Consider the following 13,445-nt stretch of genomic DNA (forward strand, 5'->3'; position numbering starts at 1 on the left):
AGGACAGAGGCACGGGGTGTGTGATTGTGTGTGTGAGGGGGAGACTGAGGGGGAGAGGCACAGGCATGAATAGGGTACATCTCCTGTTTCTCCATTCAGACTTAAAGGAACAAACAAGCAGAGAGAAGGCGAGCACACAGACACAAACCCACAATCCCCCACAGAGGGTGACATACAATCTCAGACACAAAAAAGGGCAGAAAAAACAAGCAGATAAAGGCACACCAACACATACACCCTTTCTCGCCTTTAAATTATGGAAGCTCTTGAAACCTTCCAAATTTCCATTGATTCAAATTTCCATTAACATCACAGTGTTAAGTGGGTTTTTACTATACTAGGAAGTGGCTTTTTTAGGGGTCGAGGGAAAAAGAGGAACCGTTTCAAATACTAGCCCTTCTACATGTCATGCTCAGTTTCATCGTGTGAAATGCTGAAAAAGTTTTCCTAATGCAGGGCTAAGTTGAAGAGGCCTAGACTTTTCCTCTTAATATTCAGCGGTGTTGAATTCATCAACCATCTCTGGACTGGTGTGTGTCTACAGAACATTTGCACAGAATATTATTCAAGGAGGACTTATAGAAGCCTTACAGGATTATGGATTATTGTTCTCACATGCTTAAGTGGCATAAGATAGGAAAAGCTAGACTGTTTGGAGAACAAAGATTTAGGCTTTGGTAGAACTAAGGACTAGAGGGAAGTTGCTCTGTGCCCTGGCAGGGGGGGCCAGTAGGTAGCAGCATTTGTGGTGGTAGTGAGTTAATTACTCCATTAGCTCAGTCGGCTACCCTGTGTATAGCAGGACAGTTTTCTCCTTTACAGTCACACAGTAGTTCTGAGTACTCTGACATGCTCTGAAGAGATGTTCAGAAACTTCATGCTGTTCAGCCAAGTGATCAGCAAAGGAGACATCAAAGAGGACAAGCTGAACTGAACTGAAATTCTACTAGGTTTACCTCGGCTTTTTTTAGCAAGCAATATTCCCACCTCAATTTTCACGGACTCTTTACGGATCGGTGAGAGAAGTCAACTGGAAAGTGAAAAAGCACACCTGTGGGAGGAGCTAGGAAACAAGGAAATAAGAGCACTCTTTCAGAGGATAATGTGACAGATTAACACATAAATTCCTCATTTTAGGAAGGTGATCCAGCCAGCAGCATTAAGCAAAGACTGAAATGGGGAAAGACTGCCGGTGGGGAGGCATGAATTAAGGTGGCTGTGAGCTGGAGAGAAGGAAGTGGATCCAGGGAGGGATTGTCAACTGTGTGACTTTGGGCCAGTCACTTAACTTCTCTGGGCCTCAGTTACCTCATCTGTAAAATGGGGATTAAGACTGTGAGCCCCACATGGGACAACTTGATTACCTTGTATCTACCCCACCCAATGCTTAGAACAGTGCTTGGCACTTAGTAAGCACTTAAAAATACCATTATTATTATTATTATTATTATTTAGCAGTTGATCAAATGTGAGAGCTGAAGGACAGTGAGGAGTCAATGAGGACCTCCAAAATGGTGGGTTTCTGCAACAGGGAGGACGGTGATATTACTGACTGAGAAGGAAAGAAATTAGGAGGCGGAGTGGATTTATAGTTAGGAATTGGCACACCTGGCTTTTCATCTCTGGTGGCTTTGCTACAATGAAGTTTTCAATTTGGTCTTGTCCTCTCGCCCTAAAACTCATCCAAACTAATCTCGATCTGGTTTGGCTGAGAAAAGTGTTTCTCAAGGAAGATGGAATGTTGGGGACCAAAGAACATTTGCAGAGGTCTATGGAAAGACAAATGCACAAAAAAACCCCACATTGCACTCACAAACTCTTTGACAAGCACTTTCAATCTTACAATTTCTTGAACATGGACTCCATGTTTTTAATAAAAATTCACAAGTCACCACTTAATATCCTGGCATAGCTCCTTTCTTTTGTGTTAATTATGCTATTCTATCTACAGAATAATTTAGAAAAGCAATAGGCTGTGAAAAATTGGCTATTAACCCAGTTAATGACTGATCTATAGGACTACTAATTGTCAGAGGTAAGAGTGACAAACCCATTTTTTAATTGCGAAAACAGCCTTCAGGAAACCAGTCATTGTCACCAAATAACTTTCACCATATCAAGCTGCTGCCCAGCTATTACTCATCAACCTTCATGAAACATCTAGTCAAAACAGTTTCAAATAGCCTTATCTCAAAGAAAAAACTACAAACACCATGATCATTGCAAAAGTGAAGTTCTTCTACATAGATTTGCTATCCAATTAAAAGAAGAATACAGCAAAATATCCAAATAACCTTTAAATACAAAAAGGATACTGGAGACCTAACATATATTGCAAGCATGACTATAAGTTTCCCCCCAAAAAGGTACAACTTAATATACATCATCATAGAGTAGAATCTGGGTTAAACAAGCTTAAGATGAAAGCCTAGCCATAATACACCTCACTGTTTGATCCCATAAACTCCCGTATGAGACATACACTGGATATAGCCTACTCACCCTACCAAGAAAGACAGTAACAAGAGAAGTTCCTCACCACTGGCTTTAAAGCACTCAATCACCTTGCCCCCTCCTACCTCATCTTGCTACTCTCCTACTACAACACAGCCCGCACACTTTGCCCCTCTAATGCCAATCTTCTCACTGTACATCAAGCTTGTCTATCTTGTGGCAGACCTCTCGCCCATGTCCTACCTCTGGCCTGGGATGCCCTCCCAGACAGACAATGACTCTTCCCCCACTTCAAAGCCTTATTAAAGGCCCATCTCCTCCAAGAGGCCTTCCCTGCCTAAGCCCTCCTTTCCTCTTTTCCCACTCCCTTCTGCATCACCCTGACTTGCTCCCTTTATTCATCCCCCTCCCAGCCCCACAGTACCTATAAACATATCTGTCATTTATTTATGTATATTAATGTCTGTCTCCCCCCTCTAGACTGTAAGCTCATTGTGGGCAGGGAAGGTATCTGTTTATTATTATATTGTACTCTCCCAAGCACTTAGTACAGTGCTCTGCACCCAGTAAGTGCTCAATAAATATGACTGAATAACTGACGAGAGAGCCCAATTGATGAGTGAGCGAGAGAAGGGGGAGGGGGTGATGGGGAGAAAAGAGGATAATTAAAGAAGACAGAAAATAGGAAGAGAGAAAGGGAAGACAAGGAGTAAGAAGAGGAAAAAAGAACAGGTAAGCAGTGATCAGTCCTTCCCCGTTTCCCCTAACATCAGTTCCGTTCCCGGCTCCTGATCTCCAACCCTAGCCCAAACATTTTTCTAAAATATTATCTATAAACTCCTTGTGGGTAGGGAGTGCAACTACCAACTACCAAGTGTTGTACAGTACTCTCCAAAGCAGTATAGCGCTCTGGACACAGTAACCACTCAAATACCACCAACTGATGAATCATGCATACATCTCCCCATGCCTCAAAAACCTCTACTGGCCACTTATCTCTCTGCTTCAAGCAAAAACTCCAAGCATTTGCCTTTAAGACTCTCAATCAGCTCTTTCCCTTATTTATCCACTTCTTCCACTGCACCTCAGCTCACGCTCTTCTCCAAAGTTCAGCACCTGGCTGTGCCTCACTCTCATTAACCCCCACAACCAATCTCCTGCTCACACCCCACCTCACGCTTGGAAATCCCTTCTCCTTCAAACCCACCAGACCATAGTTCTCCCTATCTTTACAGCCCTTCTGAAATCTTATCTCCTTTAGGCCTTCCCCAGTTATTTTTTCTTCTTGTAATTATCACTAATGCACACTCATAGTACTTCTGTACATACAATCATTGCGTTAAACACTTACCTATCCAACTATCCATTTTTCCTCATTTGCAAATATTTTGGGTCTTCATCTCCCATCCCCTTACTGTGGGGGTTCCCCAAGGTTCAGTTCTCGGTCCCCTTCTGTTCTCGATCTACACTCACTCCCTTAGTGACCTCATTCGCTCCCATGGCTTCAACTATCATCTCTACGCTGATGACACCCAAATCTACATCTCTGCCCCTGCTCTCTCCCCCTCCCTCCAGGCTCGCATCTCCTCCTGCCTTCAGGACATCTCCATTTGGATGTCTGCCCACCACCTAAAACTCAACCTGTCCAAGACTGAACTCCTTGTCTTCCCTCCCAAACCCTGCCCTCTCCCTGACTTTCCCATCACTGTTGACGGCACTACCATCCTTCCCGTCTCACAAGCCCGCAACCTTGGTGTCATCCTCGACTCCACTCTCTCATTCACCCCTCACATCCAAGCCATCACCAAAACCTGCCGGTCTCAGCTCCGCAACATTGCCAAGATCCACCCTCTCCTCTCCATCCAAACCGCTACCCTGCTCGTTCAAGCTCTCATCCTATCCCGTCTGGACTACTGCATCAGCCTCCTCTCTGATCTCCCATCCTCGTGTCTCTCCCCACTTCAATCCATACTTCATGCCGCTGCCCGGATTGTCTTTGTCCAGAAACGCTCTGGGCATGTTACTCCCCTCCTCAAAAATCTCCAGTGGCTACCAATCAATCTGCACATCAGGCAGAAACTCCTCACCCTCGGCTTCAAGGCTCTCCATCACCTCGCCCCCTCCTTCCTCACCTCCCTTCTCTCCTTCTACAGCCCAGCCCACACCCTCCGTTCCTCTGCTGCTAATCTCCTCACCGTGCCTCGTTCTCGCCTGTCCCGCCGTCGACCCCCGGCCCACATCATCCCCATGGCCTGGAATACCCTCCCTCCCAACATCCACCAAGCTAGCTCTCTTCCCCCCTTCAAGGTCCTACTGAGAGCTCACCTCCTCCAGGAGGCCTTCCCAGACTGAGCCCCCTCCTTCCTCTCCCCCTCGTCCCCCTCTCCATCCCCCCAGTCTTTCCTCCTTCCCTTCCCCACAGCACCTATATATATGTATATATTTATTACTCTATTTTACTTGTACATATCTATTCTATTTTATTTTGTTAATATGTTTTGTTTTGTTCTCTGTCTCCCCCTTCTAGACTGTGAGCCCACTGTTGGGTAGGGACTGTCTCTATATGTTGCCAACTTGTACTTCCCAAGCGCTTAGTACAGTGCTCTGCACACAGTAAGCGCTCAATAAATATGATTGATTGATTGATTGTTAGACTGTAAGTTCCTGAGGGCAGGGATTATGTTTTCTATCAAACTCTCCCAATTATAATCATATTTATTGTGCAAATACTTACTGAGTGTTTACTGAGTGCCTTCTCTTAGCAGAGCATTGCAATAGACATTTGGGAGAGTACAACAGAATTAAGAGACATGATCCCTGCCCTTGAGAAATGAACAATCGAGGGGAGGAGACGGACGCTAAAGTAAAATACAGATAAAAGAGAAGGAAAAGTGGATTTGTCCATGAGTTGGTGCTTAATGGCCAGTGGAAAAGGAAAATTAAATCAGATAAAGCTTCCTGGAGGAGGTAGGATTTCAGAAGGGCTTTGAAGATAGGCTGTCCATGAGTAATTTAGAGTTTACTGGTTCTATAAATCAGCTTTGAAGGCTAAGAGCAAAAAGCTTATAATAATAATGGCAGTTGCTAAGTGCTTACCATGTGCCAAGCACTGTACTAAGCATTGAGGTAGATACAGGATATCTAGATTAGACAAAGTCCATGCCCCACATGGGGATCCCAGTTTAAGTAGGAGTAGGATTGAATCCCCATTTTATAGATGAGGAAACTGAGGCAAAGTGACATTCAAATTCACCCAACAGACAAGTGGTGGACCTGGCATTAGAACCCAAGTCCTCTGACTCCTGGGCCCATATTCTTTCCACCAGGCCACGCTGCTGCTGACTAACCTACCCTAAGCTGATGGCTGGCACAGAGATAAAGTGCCTTCTTGGAAATAAAGTGGTGATTAAAGATTATGCATGAAGTTGCATAACTGGCTTTCAGGGCTAAAATATGGCCATCAGAACAGAGGGGACACAGTAGGTGATCTATTCCCCACCTATAACCCTTGTTATGAGTCAGCAAGTGAGGTTTGTTCCCTTCAATTAGATAAGCTAAAATGAAAGAGAAATGACTGTAACTGCATATCACTCAACTGTTTCTACCCTGTGGGTAGGGACTGTCTCCCTTTATTGCTGAATTGTACTTTCCAAGCTCTTAGTACAGTGCTCTGGGCACAGTAAGCGCTCGATAAATACGACTGAATGAAGGAATTTGCAATGTGGCCTATTGGAAAGAGCACTGGTCTGGGAATCTGGAAACCTGGATTTTAATACCAAGTAGTTCCACCACTTAATAAAAATAATAATAATAAAAATGGCATTTATTAAGCGCTTACAATGTGCAAAGCACTGTTCTAAGCACTGGGGAAGTAACAAGGTGATCAGGTTGTCCCACGGGGGGCTCACAGTCTTAATCCCCCAGATGAGGTAACAGGCACAGAGAAGTTAAGTGACTTGCCCAAAGTCTCACAGCTGACAATCAGTGGAGCCGGGATTTGAACCCATGGCCTCTGACTCCCAAGCCCAGGCTCTTTCCACTGAGCCACGCTGTTTCTCCTTGTCTGCTGTGTGACCTTGGGCCAGTCACAACCTTCTTGGGGGCCCAGTTCCTCATCTGCAAAATAAGGACTGAATACCTGTTCTCTTTGCTCCTCCTTGTCCCATATAGGGCTCTCAGTCTGTATCTGATCTGATTGTATTTTACACACCTTAGCCCTCAATACAGTGCTTGGCACATACACTTAATGAATGCCACAATTATTATTAAAGATATTATTAGTTCACTGCAAATACAGGGAATCAAAAATGAAGGTCTTCTGCGCTATGGAAGTCTACAAGTACTTTCTCTGGGTTAAAAAAAAAACCTCTCTAGACCTGGCTGCACTTTTGATTGAAATTCCATATGAAATATGGAAATAATTATCTACTAATTAATCAGTGATATTTACTGAGTGCTTCCTAAGTGCTTGGGAGAGTACTATATAACAGAGTTGGTAGGCACATTCCCCGCCCACAACAAGTTTATAGCCTAGAAGGGGAGATAGACATTAAAATCAAGTGCAGATATGTACATAAGTGGTATGGGGCTGTGAGTGGGGTGAATATAGGGTACAAATCCAAGTGCAAGGGTGATGCAGAAGGGAAAGGAAGTAGGGGAAATGAGGGTTTAGTTGAAGGCCTCTTGGAGGAGATGGGATTTTAATAAGGCTTTAAAGGTGGGGAGAGTGATGGTCTGTCAGATATGAAGGGGAAGGGTAAGTAAGTTCCATGTGGGTTAGGGGTTGGTGGCGAGATAGACGAGATCAAGGAACAGGGGGTAGGTTGGTGATAGAGGAACCAAGTTTGTGGACTGGGTTGGAATTGGAAAGAAGCGAGGTAAGGTAGCAGTGGGCAAGGTGATTGAGTGTTTTAATGCCGATGGTAAGGAGTTTAATGCTGAGGTGGATGGGCAACCACTGGAGCTTCTTGAGGAGTGGGGAAACTTGGACTGAACTTTTTTTTTTTTACCACAGTGATCCGGGTAGCAGAGTGAAGTCGGGACCAGTCACACCCTGGCCAGGCTGATGGGCTTAATGCTTCCCATAGCTCCTGGCGCTACCAACCCTGGAGAGGCTGGCTGAGCAATAAGGTTGAACAATAAGACCGGGAATGAGAAAATTGCTATGGGTCATGTCTCACGATCCTTTTTCACCCCAAATATGGCCAGCGGAAGGGAAGGGGATCGGGAAGTAGCAAGGCCTATCTGGGGAGGGGATCTCCATGAACTCTTTGTAGTACGTTGGAACGTCACACCGAGGTGGGCTGTCGCCTCTACCAAGAGGTGGGGACGCCCACTCTGTCAGAGATTGTGTGGCACCGAGAGACCGATCGAGCCATCTCATTAGAGCTAGGAGGAGTGAGTATTCTAGGAACTTGACCCAGAAACTTGAAAAGGTTCAAGTTCATTTGGAGTTACTTGTTTGAGAGACAGCCTGCTTGGGGTTACTTGTTTGAGAGGTAGCCCATTTGGGATTGCTTGAAAGGAAACCCATTTGGGATGGTTTAACCCCTTTGGTTTAACCACTTCCCCCCCTTCAAAGCCCTACTGAAGGCTCACCTCCTCCAGGAGGCCTTCCCAGACTAAGCCCCCCCTTTTCCTCTGCTCCTCCTCCCCTCTCCATCACTCTGACTTGCTCCATTTGCTCTACCCGCCCTCACAGCACTTGTGCATGCATGTACGTATTTATAATTATATTTATTTATATTAATGATGTGTACATATCTATAATTCTATTTATTCATATTGATGCTATTGATGCCTGTTTATTTGTTTTGATGCCTGTCTCCCCCTTTCTAGACTGTGAGCCCATTGTGGGCAGGGATTTTCTCTACTTGTTGCTGAATTGTACTTTCCAAGCACTTAGTACAATGCTCTGCACACAGTAAGCACTCAATAAATACAATTTAATGAATGGATGAGGTAGCCCGTTTGGTATTACTTGAAAAGAAGCCAGTTTGGGGTGGCTAAGCCCATTTGGGGCGTTTGTGAGGTGTCTCCTTCCCAGTTTTACCAAGTGCTAGAAGTGGGGTACCATGCTGACCAGTGCACTTACTGCTTATTAGCCTAGGAATAACTTTGCTCCTGAGGGTTACATGTCGCGGGTTCTTTGTGCTATCATCTTGCTAAACCTGCCTCGAGTCTGTGAATCCATTTCCAGCCCTCCAATCCGCAAGCTCGCGAGGTACCCAGCAGCTGATTCTGCCCAGTGACAGAAGTATGGGCTGGAGTGGGGAGAGATAGGAGGCGGGGAGGTCAGCAAGGAGGCTAATGCAGTAGTCAAGTAGTAGTTATTAAGTGCCTATATGCAGAGCAAAGAAGACAGTGCCTATGGGAGGATAAATTAGACAAGCAGTGTGGCTTAGTGGAAAGAGCACGGGTTTGGAAGTCAGAGGTTGTGGGTTTGAATCCCAACTCTGCCACTTGTCAGCTATGTGACTTTGGGCAAGTCACTTAACTTCTCTGTGCCTCATTCAATTGTATTTATTGAGCACTTACTGTGTGCAGAGTACTGTACTAAGCGCTTGGGAAGTACAAGTTAGCAACATATAGAGACGGTCCCTACAAAATAAAATAAATAGAATAAACATGTACAAATAAAATAAATAAGTAAATAGAGCAATAAATACGTACAAACATATATACATATATACAGGTGCTGTGGGGAGGGGAAGGAGGTAAGGCAGGGGGATGGAGAGGGGGGCAAGGGGGAGAGGAAGGAAGGGGCTCAGTCTGGGAAGGCCTCCTGGAGGAGGTGAGCTCTCAGTAGGGCCTTGAAGGGAGGAAGAGAGCTAGCTTGACGGATGTGCAGAGGGAGGGCATTCCAGGCCAGGGGGATGATGTGGGCCGGGGGGTCGACGGCGGGACAGGCGAGAACGAGGCATGGTGAGGAGATTAGCGGCAGAGGAGCGGAGGGTGCGGGTTGGGCTGTAGAAGGAGAGAAGGGAGGTGAGGTAGGAGGGGGCGAGGTGATGGAGAGCCTTGAAGCCGAGGGTGAGGAGTTTTTGCCTAATGGGGATTAAGACTGTGAACCCCGCGTGGGACAACCTGCTAACCTCATATCTACACCAGCGCTTAGAACAGTGCTTGGCACATAGTAAGCGCTTAACAAATACCATAATTATTATTATTGTTATTATTATTAAATGGCATTATCTAGGTGAAAACATGATCATGCCAAGGATCGCTGTGCTGAAAGGATCAGAGCTTCAGAACTGGATCAAGCAAGATAATTTTCCTATCAGTTAAAAATGATTATGCATTCTACAAAAGGTCCGGCCGCTTCGTTATCAAAATTCTTTCTTAATATACCAAGCAGTGGACCCAGGGCCTATAAATCACTAGAAGTCTAAAGAAAGAGTAACAAGAACTGCAACATATTTTTCATCATTCCAAATGCTATATAAAAATTTGTTAATTTAGGGTTTCTGATACCTATTTTCTCTCATGGGAATAAATCCAATTTCACTCTTGAAGGATGGCAATTACATTCAAATCTGTATTGAAGAAATGTAATACTGAATTTCAATCCTGAAAGCTCAAATGGTTGAAGTGATTGACTCCAATTTCCTTTTAGTTATACAATCACTGTTAATTATTTTTCAGAAAAAAATCCAAGAAACTAATCATTTCTTTTGAATGCAAAATGGCCATCTTTTTCTAGTTGGGGGCCATAGTGTCTTGGGAAAGGTAGAATCTCACTGTTCAACTATGAACAACCTAAAAATAATCTAAAATAGCTCATTATTATTATTATTTAGGAATAAACTGTATTAGGGAACTGAGGACTCGACTTCAGTAATTTATACTGACATTTATATGAGGCTTTTTTTTTTTGACACCTTTAGCACTTTAGGACCTGGGTCCTAATCCCGGCTTCACCACTTGGCTGCTGTGTGACCTTGGGCAAGACACTTTAATTCTCTGTGCCCCAGTGTCCTCATCTGTAAAATGGGGATTAATACTGTGAGCCCCATGTGGGACACGGACTGTCCAACCTTATTAGCTTGTATCTACCCCAGCGCTTGGTACAGTGCCTGGGACACATTAACTGCTTAACAAATACCATAAAAAAAATACTAGCACAGAAGGGAGAGAAAAGCATGGAAACACAATGTGGAGAAATTTCCCACTATGTCAAAGATGCAACAGGTACAGAAATCTCTCAATCAATCAATGGCATTTATTGAGTGCTTACTGTGTGCACAGTACTGTACTAAGTGCTTGGGAAAGTACAATCCCTATCCAGAAGGAGCTTACAAAAGTAAAGGGGGAGACAGTCATTAAAAGAGATTTGGGAAAGGGGAAATAGTACAGTATAACAATATTTACATAACTGTTGTGAGGCTGGGGTATCAAGGTGCATAAGAAGAACACAGCCAAGTTCATAGTGGATGCAGAAGTGAGGGTGCACAGAGGAGGAAAACAATGGTTTAATCTGAGAAAGCCTCTTGGAGATGTGATTTTAGGAGGGTTTTGAAGATGGGAAGAGCGGAGGAATGGCAGATATAAACGGAAAGGGTGTTCCAGGCCTGAGGAAGAATGTGAGGGTGGGGGTCGGTGATAGGATATATGAGATCGAGGTAGAGTGAGTAGTTTGGCATTAGAGAAGCAAAATGTGCAGGCTGGGTTGAAGCAGGAAATCAGCAAGGTTAGGTAGGAGAGAGCTGACTGACCACCTTAAAGCCGATGGTGAGGAGTTTCTGCTTAATGCAGAAATGGATAGGCAACCGTTGAAGCTTTCTGAGGAGTGGGGAGGTATGGACCGAATGATTTTTCAGAAGAATGATCCAGACAGCAGAGTGAAATACGACTGGGGAGGGGAGAGATTGGATGCAGGCAGGCTGATGCAGTGGTCAAGCGGGGAAATGATAATCACAGTAAATTGTGCAGGCTGAAAAATCTTAATATGTTCAAGAAGGGTCTAGATGAATTTGAGGGAGATTGGCTCATAATGGCTTATTAGAGGAAGGAGTGCAGCACTGAGATCAGCCAATTAACAGCACAAATCCGGAATCACTTAAAACAAAACAGATTAAATAAGTAGCCAACTTCTAATTCTTGAATTCTAAGAACATATGAATGGTTCACAGACTTATTGAGCTCAAGGAATCTCGAGAAGTCACATTTAGCCCCAACACATGGAACTCACAGCACTCACAGGAATGAGTTGACATAGCCCACAGCTGAGCTTCCAGTTAAGAAACCTGCCTGCCCCGCAGCCCCCCACCCGCCCCCACACACACCAGCTTTCCTGTATTCTCTCCAGCCAAGCTTATTCCTTCCCTAAAGGAGTAATGAGCTCCAAGTATTGGGTAGAAGGATTGCCTTGTGCCCACTTTTGCCACTTTCTAACAGGCAGAGTAATGTCTTGGATCCCCCTCTAGAATGTAAGCTCAGTCAGCCAATTGAATTTATTTGGCGCTGTGTGCAGAGTACTGTACTGAGTAGTTGTTTAGAGAAACAGCATGGCTTAGTGGAAAGAGCAAGGGCTTGGGAGTCGGATGACGTGGGTTCTGATCCCGGCTCTGCCACTTGTCTGCTGTGTGACCTTGGGCAAGTTACAACTTCTCTGTGCCTCAGTTACTTCATCTGTAAAATGGAAGTGTGAGCCTCATGTGGGACAACCTGATTACCCTCTATCTACCCCAGTGCTTAGAACAGTGCTTGGCACATTGTAAGCACTTAAATACCATTATTATTATTTATTATTACAGTATAACGGTATTACAGACATATTGCCTGCCAAGAATGAGCTTGCTGTCTAGAGAGGGAGACAGACAATATAAATAAAATTATATATATGTACATAAGTGTAATGGGGCTGGGAAGGAGGATTAAAAAAGCAAGGAAGAAAAGGCAGCACAGAAATGAGTAGGAGAAGCGGAAAGAGGGGGCTTAGTCAAGGAAGGTCTCCTGGAGGAGATGTACCTTCAATAAGATTTTGAAGCAGAGGAGAGTGTCTGTCAGATGTTAAGAGGGAAGACATTCCAGGCCAGAGGTAGGGCGTGGGTGAGATGTCGGCGGTGACATAGGCAAGATTTAGGTACAATGAGAAGGTTGGCATTAGAGAAGCTAAATGTATGGGTTGGGTTTTTGCAGGAGAGTAGCAAGGTGAGGTAAGAGGGGTCAAGGTGATTCCCCTCTGAGGCACCTATGCACTTGGCTGTGTAACCCTTCAGCACCTGATATTCCCTCCAGAAGTTACATACATATTCTTAGACTCTACTACTTTCCTTATGGTAATTTATTTTAATGTCTGTCTCCCATTGCAGACTGTAAACTCACTATGGGCAGGGATCACGTCTCTAGACTCTATTGTACTCAACCCTCCTAAGTGCTTAGTACAGTGTTCTAAACAGTACGTGCTCAATAAATACCATCGACTGATTGATTATTAACCATGAGTCACAGCATGGCCTAGTGGAAGGAGCACTGGTCTGGGATTTGGAGGACCTGGGTTCTTATCCCAGCTAGGCCACTTGTCTGCTGTGTGATCTTGGGCAAGTCACTTCTCTGTTCCTCAAGTTTCCTCATCTGTAAAGTGGGGATTCAACACCTAATCCTGATTCTCCCCTCCGCCTATCACAAATGCAGGAAAGCAGGATACAGGATGTAGTCTTGTTCAATCTATTCTACTCAGCCATGCTTGAAGATGCAACAAAGAATCTAAAATCAGAAAACAAGTCTGATCTTGAGACATTCTTCCAACTCAAAAGGCTAAGAGTGTCATTGAAAGTCCTTGAATTACTCATACATGGGAGCTACTCCAGAAATACCCCCCCAACACAAAGATAATGCAGATGACTATGAGCTACTTTTCAGCATCAAAAAAGCACTGTGAACCCACCCAAATCTTAAAATCGGAAGATTTATTTTGTGGAATTTATTTCCTCACATCTTAAAGAAGTATGCTTATATCATATGCATGTTCACTGAATACATCTCTTTTT

General features: G+C 44.4%; 1 protein-coding gene across 1 annotated transcript in view; it reads right to left on the bottom strand.

Moving 5' to 3' along the window:
* SHQ1 (SHQ1, H/ACA ribonucleoprotein assembly factor) overlaps positions 1-13,445 on the bottom strand; it is a 162,644-nt gene that overhangs the window by 93,394 nt on the left and 55,805 nt on the right.

The sequence above is a fragment of the Tachyglossus aculeatus genome, chromosome X1 (genome assembly GCF_015852505.1).
Source record: "Tachyglossus aculeatus isolate mTacAcu1 chromosome X1, mTacAcu1.pri, whole genome shotgun sequence".
In the NCBI taxonomy this organism is placed as follows: domain Eukaryota; kingdom Metazoa; phylum Chordata; class Mammalia; order Monotremata; family Tachyglossidae; genus Tachyglossus; species Tachyglossus aculeatus.